This window comes from Miscanthus floridulus, chromosome 18 (assembly GCF_019320115.1).
Source record: "Miscanthus floridulus cultivar M001 chromosome 18, ASM1932011v1, whole genome shotgun sequence".
NCBI lineage: Eukaryota > Viridiplantae > Streptophyta > Magnoliopsida > Poales > Poaceae > Miscanthus > Miscanthus floridulus.
In genome coordinates, this window is record NC_089597.1 from 96576547 (window position 1) to 96589702 (window position 13156).

A 13156-nucleotide genomic window follows, 5' to 3' on the forward strand; every position below is an offset into this window, starting at 1 on the left:
ATCCTTTGACCAATTGATGGCATCAACATTTGGATACTGCTTTGCAATTTGGTGGAGTTTGCTAGTGACGGCCTCCTCAGAACCCCATGATGGGACTTTTTTAACTTGGTTCTTAGGCTTGAACTGGTCATGGGAAAACCACTTGGACACCGACGAGACGTCTTTCATCGGAACATAAACTGGCCTTATGGTGATTGGATGCTTCTTTCGAAGTTCCCATTCAGGCACGTCCTCATCTTTTTGTGCATCACCTTCTTCAGGAGGCACTCGTTGTTCATGTATCGGCTGTGCTTGTTGAGAAGACTGTGGCATCTCATCATGCACTTGCTTGGTACGAGCTGGAGAAGGTTGTGGCATCTCATCAGGCACATGCTCGCTAGGAGGCAGGAAAGAATGTGGCATCTTAGGAATGTGGTGGTCACGAGACGGTGAAAATATCTCCCCGACCTCAACAACTCGCTCCAAATTTGGGAGAGGGGGATGTAGCGAAGAAGCAGTCAATATAATGTCCCATTTGTGCCAGAGGATGAACTGCCCCATAACGTCTCCGAGTAACACCAGCCCCTCGGGAGTTGCGTAGTCTATCCTCCACTGCATGAACTCAGGCTTCATTGTATGCACCTCGACCCTAGTGTAGTCCGACGGTATCTTATTATTATGGTGTAAGCCACTAGGAGGATGTGCCACACCCATTGCCACCTCCATCATAGTGTTCTGCCGGCTGCTGAGAAACACCAAGGTGCAACTAGTTGGTTCCCGTATGCGATCGATGGGGGTTGTGGCTGCAGTGGAACCTTGGCTGCTAGGAACTTTCGGAGGGCTACCAAGTAATGTCAGTTCTCCCAGCGGCGTCACTAATATCCGTGGCTCCATAGACAGTCCTTGCTCCTCCAGCGCCTTCGCAACTAGAGCCTTCACTTGGAGCTCAAGACTAGTCTCCCGATCTCTGCCATGTTTCTTGTACATGTGTCTGTTCTCTTCAAATTCTTGCTTCCAGGTCATCCTTTTCCCTAGCCCCCTGGTGCGGCCTGTGTGCTCCTTATTTCCCAAACCAAGGCTAAGCTCATCCCTCCCTCTGGAAGGATTGAATGAGCCCTTCTCCTTGTCTTCAGCATATTTCGGTATCCTTGATACTGCCTCTTGGGTCTCCAGCTTATCAAACTTAAGATTACCGCCGGATGATTCTATACTCGTCGCATATATCCAATTCCTTGAGCGTACCTTCAAATTCATCACATCGATATTCCCAGCAGCTACGGCCTCTTCGTCCATCTTCCTAAACTGCTCTTCCTTGGCATAGTAGCCACCAGAGCCTAGATGATGGTGGTGTTTGTTCCTCTTCGCCAGCTCGGTATTACGGGCACTGAGCTCCAATGCCTCCAGTGAAGTCTTCTGAGCCACGAGCTCCTCCCATTGACTAGGAGTTATTTTGCCAAACTCGTTGGAGGGAGTTAACCCCTTTTGGATATACTTCATGTTGAGCTCCAACCTCCAACATCGGAATGACTCTCCCATCATCCTGAAAGCATTTTTTTACCTGTTCGTGCTTACCCTCCAGAAATCTAAAATTGAGCTTCAGCTATCTATCCCATAGTTCATTCTTTTTGTTCTCTAGTACCTCTTTCCAGTTAGGAATTGCTGTGTTTAATTTATCTCTTACTAGGGCCCCGACCACATTATAGAATCGTCCTCTTAATTCCTTTGGCTCAAGGATCTCCCCTGCTGGCCCGACCTTCATTATCACATAGCATGCCTTATCTGGATATAGATTTCCTTTTCTATCCCCTCGTTTCCTCTTAGGCTTTGTAGTCGTGGTTGTGTCTTGAGGTTGTGGAGCAGAGGCATCGTGATCCATCTCTGTGGCTCTTGCCTCTACTCTCCTTTCCTCTACTATGTCTTGTCCAGCGAGATGTCGCGGATGTCAACATCGTCTTTTCCGAGTTTCAGGAGGGACCTGTATATACGATAGGTCAAAGTGTTAGCAGAGGTAACACAGCCAAAGCTTTAGCAAAATTTACAAACTAAGGCTTTTTCCCTACCTTCTCGTTCGGGTTAAAATCCTTGTCCAAATCTTCCTCCGTTGGCCTCCTTCTGGCTTCACGTGGGAAAGGATCCTTGTGACTTACATATCCCTCTTCTGAGTCCCCCTCCTCCTCCTCATCATCATCAACTTCTTCGCCTTCAGCAGCCTCTCCTGCTCTTCCTTCTGCTCCCCCTTCCTCCTCGTCACACTGCTCCTGAGTAAGCATCACTTCTAGATCCTTTTCTAACTCGTTATCGAACTGCTCCTGAGTAAGCTGGTCCTCTAGTGCTTGCTTCTCATAGGTTGGCTGCTCATCATGCTCGGGGCATCGGGCTGCACTATCTGGTGTCAGCGACATTATTTCGTGCTTTGTTCTAATAGATGCAAGAAAGTGTGCTTTAGGTACGCGAGAAGGTATAAGAAATAAAAAAGGTCTATAAACCAAAGTAGTCCTATAAAATAATAATATATAAAAAATGAGAAGTAGCAGTAGTAGAGGCCTCAGAAACATGTCAATCATCATCTGATCTTGAACTTGGAGCATCAAGGCATCATAACAGAGAAAAGAGGAGAACGTAATGTAGGGGCGGCTGCTAATGATGCCAAGTTTCTCACAAGTTCTTGATCATCAGCTCATATTGTATATAATGTATGGACTTGGACAATTTCATCATCGACAAAACAAAGGAGAGGAGAGGAGAGGGGAGATTTGACAAAAAAGCAACAACTGCTTAGCAAACATAGAGAGGAAAAGGTGTGAAAAAAACAGCTACTGCTTCCCAAATATAGAGGATATGGAAGTGAGCCACTTAGTGGTATAGGAAAGTGAGTAGAGTAGTAGCCAGCAGCTAGGGAAGAGAGTAGAGTAGCAGCCAGCTAGTAGGAGTAGGAGTAGCTAGCAGTAGCAAGTAGAGTAGTAGTAGTTCAGTAGACTAGAGTAGTAGTAGTCGTCTTGCTGCTGCTGCTACGCTCACACCAGAGATGACCTGGCGGATCAGCAGGCTTGGCCGAGCAGCCTTGTTGCTGCTACGCACTACTCTGTTCCTATCAACACACATGCATGCAAACTGCTACAACCAATATATCCTCTATCATATGATAGACAAGTTAATAGTGCAACAATGCCTTGGTTGGAGATTACAGATCTACATGACCACCTTGCCATAACTTCATTACATATACTTTTTTACCGTTGTAGTGCCATGTTGGAACCGGAAAACTAACAAAAATAGTCTTTTGCCAGTAGGTTACCAGTTTTAAAGCAATAATCAGACTTTATTATATTGTAAAGGAAGCATGCAATATTGCAACCTAGCTAGGTAGCAGTTAAAGTTCAACGGTTATCCAGTAAAAAGAATAACAGCAACTAGCTAGGCCCTTCTTTTTTTATAGAAACACATGTACACTCAATTCCAGTTAAAGATATTAAGGTTAAAGGAACAGTGACAATGCATTTCCAAAAGGAACCAACAAGCACGATCAATGGCAATAAGCAGAAGCAAACACCTATCATTATAACCGCAATTCCAATACTCAAATTGCTAAAACAGGAACCCATGATGAAACAGAAAAAAAGTTAATAGTACGCTTTCGCTGAAATGGATGCCACTTGCACTTAATAATAACAAATTGATGCCACTTGATATTTCACTGAAAGGAAGAGCATTTCAGTCTAAGATCGCTCCTAGTACACAAACAGCGCTAAAGCCAGTTTGAGTGGGTTTAAAAAAGCAAGTGTGAATGACCTTGAAGGCTAAAGCCAGTTTGAGTGGGGTTTCATACTCATTTAATGAGGTAAGACAACAGTAGACGGTAAAAGGGATGAGGTAGCAAATAAATATAAGATAAAAGGAACTGAAATCATCCTGAAGTTTCCAAAAGAAATGAAATAGTGCAAGGATATAAGTATGTAAAGAAACAACAACAAAAGGAACTGGCAGCAGCAATGAGGTAAGACACTCCTAATGGAAGTGTCACACCTTCGATGTTGATTTAAGAATTTTTTTTCTGAATGCAACTAACACAAAAGGATGAATATACAATGTAAAGTTGAGAGCTTGCATTTTTTTTGTTTGCTACTCGGATGAAAATTCTAGGATACAAATCTAGGTACAGATTGGAGAGAAACCACATGGAAGAAATCACATGGGGAGTGCCAGAGAGGAAGAAATCACATGGGGAGTTCTACCTACTAGTTCATTGATGAAATAATCCTATGTGGTATAGTACCGAGTGTCAGTGGATTATTAGCCCTTTTGCAGAGGCAGGTAGCAAGTGATTTATAACTGCACCTACCACTAACCACTCCGATAGTAAATGCAAGCATTTCCTTTTATAAAACAAAGAAAGGTTATATGAAATAATACTAGTAAAAGTAACCAATATTCTACGAAAAACATGGCCCAAGGTGAATGCAGATTTTTAAAGCTTGGCCGCACGGATCTCTCTGCAGTTTTTTTAGAGAGTAAGAAAGTGCAGGTTTTGTCTAAGATACACTTAAAGGCCTACATTTTTATTACAGAATCTGTGTGATTGCTGTGGATATGTTACTATCTGGAGTGAGTGGCTGCGAGTTGTGTTGGATTGGGACGCTCCTTATCCAAGTCTCACGTTTAAGCTGTCAATTCAGAGACAAACACTTTATTGGAGATCACTATATATAGTTGCCCTGCACATTTTTGGCTAAAAAAAATCCATGGCAAGGGGCTTAATAGTATCGACTATATAGGCTGAAAAACCATCATCTAGATTGAGTGGCTGAATCTGACCGCTGTTGGGTAGGACTAGGACAAATGGACAACCGATCGATCCTTATGAAAAAAGAAAGTGTTACCGACTAAATTGACTAAAGATAAATGATGTTCACCTTGTACAGTTTGACATAAGAAAGTCAGGTTTCTGGTTACATATCAAAAGATACTGCTACATCGTTTTGTTATCCATCCATTTCAATAATGTACTTATATGCTAATTAAACATGAAAGGAAAAAACAAACCGTCAGGCTACAAACCAATCAAAGACCACATGTACTGATGGTCAACAACTCCTAGCATCATTCAAACCGACAACATCGTTCTAGCATCCTACTGAATCAGCACTGCACTGGTGTCTACTACCGACCACATCGATCAAAGACCACATCGTTCTTCCACTTGTTACACTACTGAATCAGCACTGCACTGGTGTCTACTACTCCTAGCATCCTATCCTATCGATCTAGCCTGACACATCGTTCTTTCATTTAATCAGTGCCCTATCTAGTAGTTGAAATCTCAATCACTACATGTATTCCTATCAATCAATGCATCAAGGTTTAATCAAACTCCTCCCTCGATGAGGGTCACCAAGAACAGAACATCACAAGAACTTTGACAAAGAAATTGTGAGACGCTAGAAGCCTACCTCACCGTTCCATAGCGCACCAAGCCTCTCCGCCGTCGATCCCTACCTTAGCTAGACCGTCCTCGCTCGCACCGTCTTCACCTCCTGCTCGGCGTGCCCTTGCCCCAGATCTGGTCACAAATCAGGCAGCGTGCTCTCTCAAGGCCGCCATTGGCTACACGGCGAGGCGAGCAGTCGTCGAGGTCTCAACGAGTGGTTGGGGGAGGTGGAGGGCGGCGACTGACAAGGAGGCAAGGTGGACACCGCGCGCCAAACCCTAGGCCGCCGTTCGCACCGCCGTGACCCACCGCCTTGCGTCGCGAGGAGGAAGGGGAGTGGTGGAGGACTAGGAGGAGGAGGAGGACATGGGTGGCTGCTGCCGCGCGGAGGGCCAGCCACCGCCGAGGTCGTCACCCTACACTTGGGCAGCCTGATGGCGTCGGGAGAAAGAAGAGAGCGCCAAAAACATTTTCACCCGAGCGCCATCCGATTTTATACTCAGGACGATTTGAAGGGGCGGTTCCTGAACCAGCCGCCCCTACAGATGCATTTCTAGGGGCTGTTCTTGATCCAGCCGCCCCTACAAATGCATTTGTAGGGGCAGTTTCTGATCTAGCCGCCCCTATAAATGCATTTCTATTTTATTAAATTATTAAATCTACATTTTTTAAATCACAAAAACATAAAGTAAACGTATATAATATTTTGTATTATTCTATATATGCACAAATATATATAAAAATAACTGTAGTAATAAAAGTTGTAAACATAACTCAATCTTGTCATGTGACTATAATTTGAATTTTAAAAATGCGAATTTTAAAACTTCGACTACAATTTTAGGACATTAAATGACCTAAAATGAAAATATTGTAAACATAAAAGTTGTATAACTCATCAACATATACAACTTTTATTTTGGTCATCTTGTCATGTGACTTTGTTTAAACGATTCAAAATTTAAAATTCAAACAATTTCAACTTGAAACAATATTTTGAAAGAGTAAATGATTTTAGCTGAAAAACTTATGAATACCAAAGTTGTAGAACTCATCAATATGTACAACTTTTATTTCGATCATCTTTTCATTTGACTAAATTTGAACAGTTGAAAATTTGAATTTCAATAAATGGCAACTTCAAACAAGATTTTGAAACCTTAAATGATTTCAATAATAAAAGTCGTTAACATAAAAGTTGTTGAACTCATCACTATTTACAATTTTTATTTTGGTTACTTCTTCATGTGCCAAAGTATTAGTAAACATTGTTCACAAATTCAAATATGACTCATAGTTTCATAAACTATACGAGAAACATGTTGATTTGTGAACAATGTTTACTATCACTTTGTCAGATGAAAAAATGACCAAAATAAAAGCTGTAGATCTTGATGAGTTATACAACTTTGGTATTCATCACTTTTTCAGCTGAAATCATTTAATGGTTGAAAATCTCGTTAGAACTTGTCATTTTTTAAATTTGAAAATTTGAATTGCTCAAACTTTGTCAAATAAAAAGAATAATCAAATCAACACAGTAACTTGATAGGGCATGATTTTAGAAAATTTTAGAAAAAAAATTATTACATTTGGAGCTAGTATGAGGGAGAAAGACTAGTTACAAATTTTACCCAGAGATTAAAAAGAAAAATCACAACTGTTCACGATGATCAATGATGAACAAGTGTGATTTCTCTTTTTAATCTGTGGCTAAAACTTATAACTAGTTTTTCTTCCTCATACTAACTCCAAATGTGATGATTTTTTTCCTAAAATTTTCTAAAATCATGCTCTATCATTTTAGTCTAGTCATCTATTTTTGTCACTAATTTTACTATCTCCTACTTTTATTTTGGCCAATTTCTTCATTTCATAAAGTGTTAAGTGATTTCATAAAGTTTTAGTAGTAATAGAGTGGATATTGAAATAGATTCACCTAGATGTTACAAAGGGTAATCTCACACACATGCATAAAATGAAGTCTAACACACATACATAAATATATAGTCTTACACACGTACATAAATATATAGTCTCACACGCATGCATAAATAAAGTCTTACAAACACACACTTACACAAACACTCCACGTTCAACAACTAGCTAGCCCGCTGTAACGACTTTCCCCTTGACACCTTTTCGTTCCCATGGCAATATGTCTTTGGGTAGGTTCTTTTCTACAACACTCATCTTCTTAAGAAAGTATGTGAATAGCGGCGTCTCATCGTAGTTATTGTAAGTTTCAACATCGTCCACGCCATCAACTCCGATAATGTGCTGTTTCCCAGAGGCAACCACGTGCTTTGTCTTCTTCTTTTGGGGGAGGTTACTTTGTGGGTCAGACATATAGAAAACTTGTGCGACACGTGAAGCGAGCACCCAAGGGTCATCTTGGTAGCCTAGATTCTCGAGGTCTAGGACTCTCAATCCGATCTCGTTTAGTTGGTGTTGTTTGATCCAGCGGCATCAAAATAGGGCCACCGTTATATCCCTTCCATAATCAAGTTCCCATATCTCTTCAATGATGCCAAAGTATTGGATCTTTCGCCCCAATCCATCGAGAGCCTCTATTTGAACGCCGCTATTTTGGTTCACATATTTACTATCCTTTGCGTTGGTATAGTACGTATACCCATTGATGTCATAAGCATTCCAAGATGTCACCTTTCTCGATGGCCCCTCCACCAACCTACTAATGGTAATAGAGTCTATGGTTTCTACAGGCGGTATGTTTTGGTCCTTCAACCATGTAGTTAGTCGTTGCTTATGCTGTTTCATGACCCAATCATCCGAACAACCATTTCTCTCCGCTATAATAATAGCCAAGTGTTCATCAATGTACGGTTGCATCAGTTGTGTACTCTGCAAGACACTATAATGCGCCCGACTCACCTCTTTGTAATCATGGTCGATGAACACTTTTCTACCACTGGTGCCCTTCCTAGCCAGCCAACCCTTGTGACAAGAATCGGATTTACCAATCCCTTTCTGTACTTTTAGGTACTCTTGACAGCACTCGATGACTTCTTCAGTACTATAACCCTCTATCATGGAGCCCTCTGGGTATGCTCGATTATGCACATATCGACTTAGAACCGACATGCTCGTAGGACCACATTTCATGCAAGTAGCAAGGGCCTAGCACCTATATCTGATGAACCATGTGAATTATGAGATATGGCATTATATCAAAAAAGCAGGAGGTAAACACATCTCTAGTTGGTTTTGTATCTCCACCACAAATTCATGTAGGTCACTCAGCTCTTGCTTGCCAATCGTCTTCTGCGAGATCTTCGAAAAGAAGTAGCACATGCGGGTGATGGCCATTTTTAAGAACTCTGGCTTTATAGCCCTGATTGCAATAGGTAGAAACACTATCAGCATCACATGACAATCATGAGCCTTGCAGTGTGTTATTGATAAGTCCTTCATCGACACTAGCTTCTTCATATTTGCTAAAAACCTAGTCGAGACTTTGATCCCCCTCAGGAAAGTGCATATAGCTCTCTTCTCGTCTGGTGTTAGGTTGAAGCACGCCGTGGGCAGAGTGTATTTTCCATTAGCCTCAGGTACCGGGTGAAGCTGTGGCATCACGTTTAGCTGCACCATATCTTTTCGTGCTTTCAGACCATCCTTTGACTTGCCTGTGTCCATCAAGGTAGCAATGAGACTCTCAACGACATTCTTCTGCACGTGCATAGCATCAATGGCATGGGGGACCTCTAAGCTTGGCCAATAAGGCAGATACTGAAAGAAGATCGACTGTTACTTGAAAGGTACGCCTTCGATAGAAGGTGTGCTTTTATCTCTGTTTGTCCCATCTAGATTCTTCTTTTCATAGACAATGCGTATGTTTTTCACCATTCTGTACACATGTTCTCTGTTTTGACGTCTCTCTGGAGGGGGTTCAATCTCTAGGGTATTGTCATAAAATCTAAAGAACAATTTGCTGCGGTACTTGTGACTTGTCTTTAAGAAGCGTCGGTTCCATAGGTAAACTATCTTCTTGGATGCATCCAGGTATACCCATGTAGTACCATCCAAGCATCCCATCTTCCCATTGATCTGTCCAGACAAAGCAAACAACGCAGGGTAATCATTGGTAGTAACAAATATTATTGCTCTACATATGAAGTCCTCCTTTCGGAACGCATCATACATCGGCTCCCCACGCCTCCATAGCCTCTCCATTTCTTGCATCAAAGGCTCAAGGAACACATCTATATCAATGCCTGGTTGTTTAGGGCCAGAAATAAGAATAGTGAGCAGAAGGTACTTTCTCTTCTAACACAACCACGTTGGGATGTTGTACATGGTCAAGATCACTGGCCAAGTGTTGTGGTCGCTCATCCTCTCATTGAAGGGATTCATTCCATCGGTGCTCAAGCCAAACCGTTCATTCCTTGAGTCATCGCTGAATTCTTTGTGCTTCTCATCGAACCTTTGTCACTGACTACAATCATACGGGTGTGCAATCTTATCATCATCCACCTTGCGCTCATCATCCCACCATGTCATGAGTGTGGCTTCTTTAGGGTTTAGGAAGATACGTCTCAAGCAGTCGGTCACTGGTAGGTACCAGATTACCAAGGCATGAATTCTTCTCTGCTTTGCATCGTTGCCTAATGGAGTGTCCTCTGGGGGCTGAGATTCTTGTATCATCTTTTTTGTATCCTTTCTATTCCTCTTTTTCCCCGTGGAGGCTTCGTCCCCATCGTAAAGGTCATTGTTCTTGTACCGGCTAGCCCCACACCGGGGACATTTATGCAGTGACTTGAACATTTCGCCATGAAAAAGTATACAGTGGTTGGGGCATGCATGGATTTTTTCAACCCTCATTGTCAATGGACTTATGCCCATCTTCGCTTGGTATGTGTTGGCGGGAACTAAGTTTGGTTGTGGCATCACCCATGATAGGAGATGCAATAGATCATTAAAACTACAGTCTGACTAGCCATACTTAGCCTTTAGGATGAGTAGCTCAAGCATAAAATGTAACAATGTCCAATGTGTCGGACAACCCTTTTCAACACCATACAGTCTCCTTCGATGCTTTTGTCACCTTTTCCAAATTTTCTAGACCTTTCAGGGTATTTAGTAAAATCTCTGGTCCATGGGCTCGAATCATGTCCTTCAAATCATCTTCATCCCCGACACATGCTCCACCATCATTATTGGCACCACCTTCGTCATTACCATCCCAACCACAAGCATCACCACCTTGTTCATTGCCAAACTCGAAATCCATTCGTGTATCAAGCTCTGCTGAATATTGGGACAGGGATTCTATGGTTTCGTCATCGTATTCCTCCTCATCCTCATCGTTAACAATATCCATTTCACCGTGATGAATCCACACTGTGTAGTCCTCAACAAATCCTTGCATAATCAAATGTGATCTGATGATAGTCACATCTGTCCATGCCATACGGTTCTTGCAATCTTTACAGGGACAAATAATTGTATCCTTATTCTCTGTCAATGTTATTGCATGCTTCTTTGCGGCTTCAATAAATTTATCCACCTCTTCACGGAAACCTGCCTTGAACCTTAACAAACCATACATCCAAGAGTTCCTATACTCGATCTTTTACAACAATAAAACAAACATTAAAGGACTACTTATTCAGATATATATAAAAATGAATAAAATTAATAATTACTTGAGAATAATTGTATATACTTCAGATATATATGAATATAAATCTAATATAATTACATGAAGCATACAAACACACCATGGTAGAGGAAAATTAATTAATGGCCCATTTATCCATATATAATTAAAATACATATTTGTTGATTATAATAAACAATTTGAAAGACAACAATTAGCAACAATTATATTTTACCCAATATCTTTCATCCAAACCCTAGTCTAATTTCATCAAACATAAATTTATAAAAATGAAATTAATAAAAAAACTAAACCCTAGATCTAGATCCACATGCGCATGAAACATCCATAAAACTAACTAATTGTTCACTAAATTCAAGAGACATGGACCAAATGAGGGTATGATCTTGTTCCCCTCTCTAATTTACCCTAGTACATTCAAAACTTGGGTCTAATTTCCTTCATAAGTAGCTCAAGCACCATAGAAGAGAGAGAAAAACAAAACTCTAATTACTCACTAACCAACCATTAAAACTTCAAAAAAAAGTGTGGAATAGTATTTTCTTACCTTCTACAACCTCTCCACCAAAGGATTTGAGACCAAAACCTTCCCCCTTTAGTAGAGCAAGTTTTGGGAGGTGCCCAAGGCCTCCCCACCTTTCCTTTACGGGTTGGAGTGAGTGACCACTAGTAGAGAACAGACCTTTGATCCTCGGCTAAAATGGGCTCTAGTCTCGGGATTTTTTGCGCCCGGGACTAGAGATACCTTTAGTCCCGGTTGGTGGATCCAACTGGGACTAAAGGTCCCTACCCAACGGCTACTGCGCCAGACAGAGGTGGCAGGGACCTTTAGTCCCGGTTGGACTAAAGGTATACTTTTACTCCCGGTTGGTGGCTCCAACTGGGAGTAAAGGTCTACTCCCGGGCCGTGGCTGCGCCCGGGGTTGGAAAGTTACCTTTAGTCCCGGTTGGATCCATCAACCGAGACTAAATGTTCTCCCTTTATAAATCGGCCGTCTCCTCCTTCCTCCCCGAGCCCGAGCTCAGCACATTTTGAAGCTCACTGCAGTAGTGTTCTTGCTTCCTCCCTCCCTCCATTATTTCTCCATCAATTCTTCGATTCCTCCGTCGATTTCTTCGATTCCTCCGTCGATTCTTCAGTTGTAAAGGTTACCAATCTCATACTCTCATTTTTTACCATTTTCTTATGCCATTTTGTTCACTATATATATTTATGGTTCTTTATTGTGGTTTTTTTCATTTGTAAGCAATTTGAGCTCAAAATCACTTCAAGCTTGCATATTTACATGAAAGAAGGTTAAAGTATATATAAATATAAAGTTAGAAAATAGTTAGAAAATTATAGCAAATCCTTACTAGTTGAACTTGCGGACCGTGTTCAGGTCGGCGAGGATGTTCTCTGCCGAGCGGTAATGGACGTCAAGGATGAGCTTTGATTCTACGAGGGAGAGCGACAACGGTCGTGGAAGACCGTGTTCCCTTCCTCGTAGAATCGGAGCTCTTCCTTGACCAAGTACGGTGCCGTCTGGTGGAGAAATGCTCGCCGAGCTGATCACGTAAGCAAGGTCAACAAGTACGGATGGTTATTTATTCACATGTCCCGATATCGTCGCAGTAGTCTGTCAATCACCGTACCTAAATGTAGTATATATAAATAAAAATTTAGAAAATAGTTAGAAAATTATAGAAAATCCGTACTAGTTGAACTTGCGGACCGTGTTCAGCTCGGCAAGCATGTTCTCTGTCGAGCGGTAACGGACATCAAGGAGGAGCTTTGATTCTACGAGGGAGAGCGACAACGGTCGTGGGAGACCGTGTTCCCTTCCTCGTAGACTCGGAGCTCTTCCTTGACCAAGTACGGTGCCGTCCGGTGGAGAAATGCTCGCCGAGATGATCACGTAAGCAAGTTCAACTAGTACGGATGGTTATTTATTCACATGTCCTGATATCGTCGCAGTAGTCTATCAATCACCGTACTTTTTATTTTAACTTTTTATGAAATGAAAAACTTAGAAAATAGTTAGAAAATTATAGAAAATCCGTACTAGTTGAACTAGTGGACCGTGTTCATTTCGGTGAGCATGTTCTCTGCCGAGCGGTAACGGACGTCA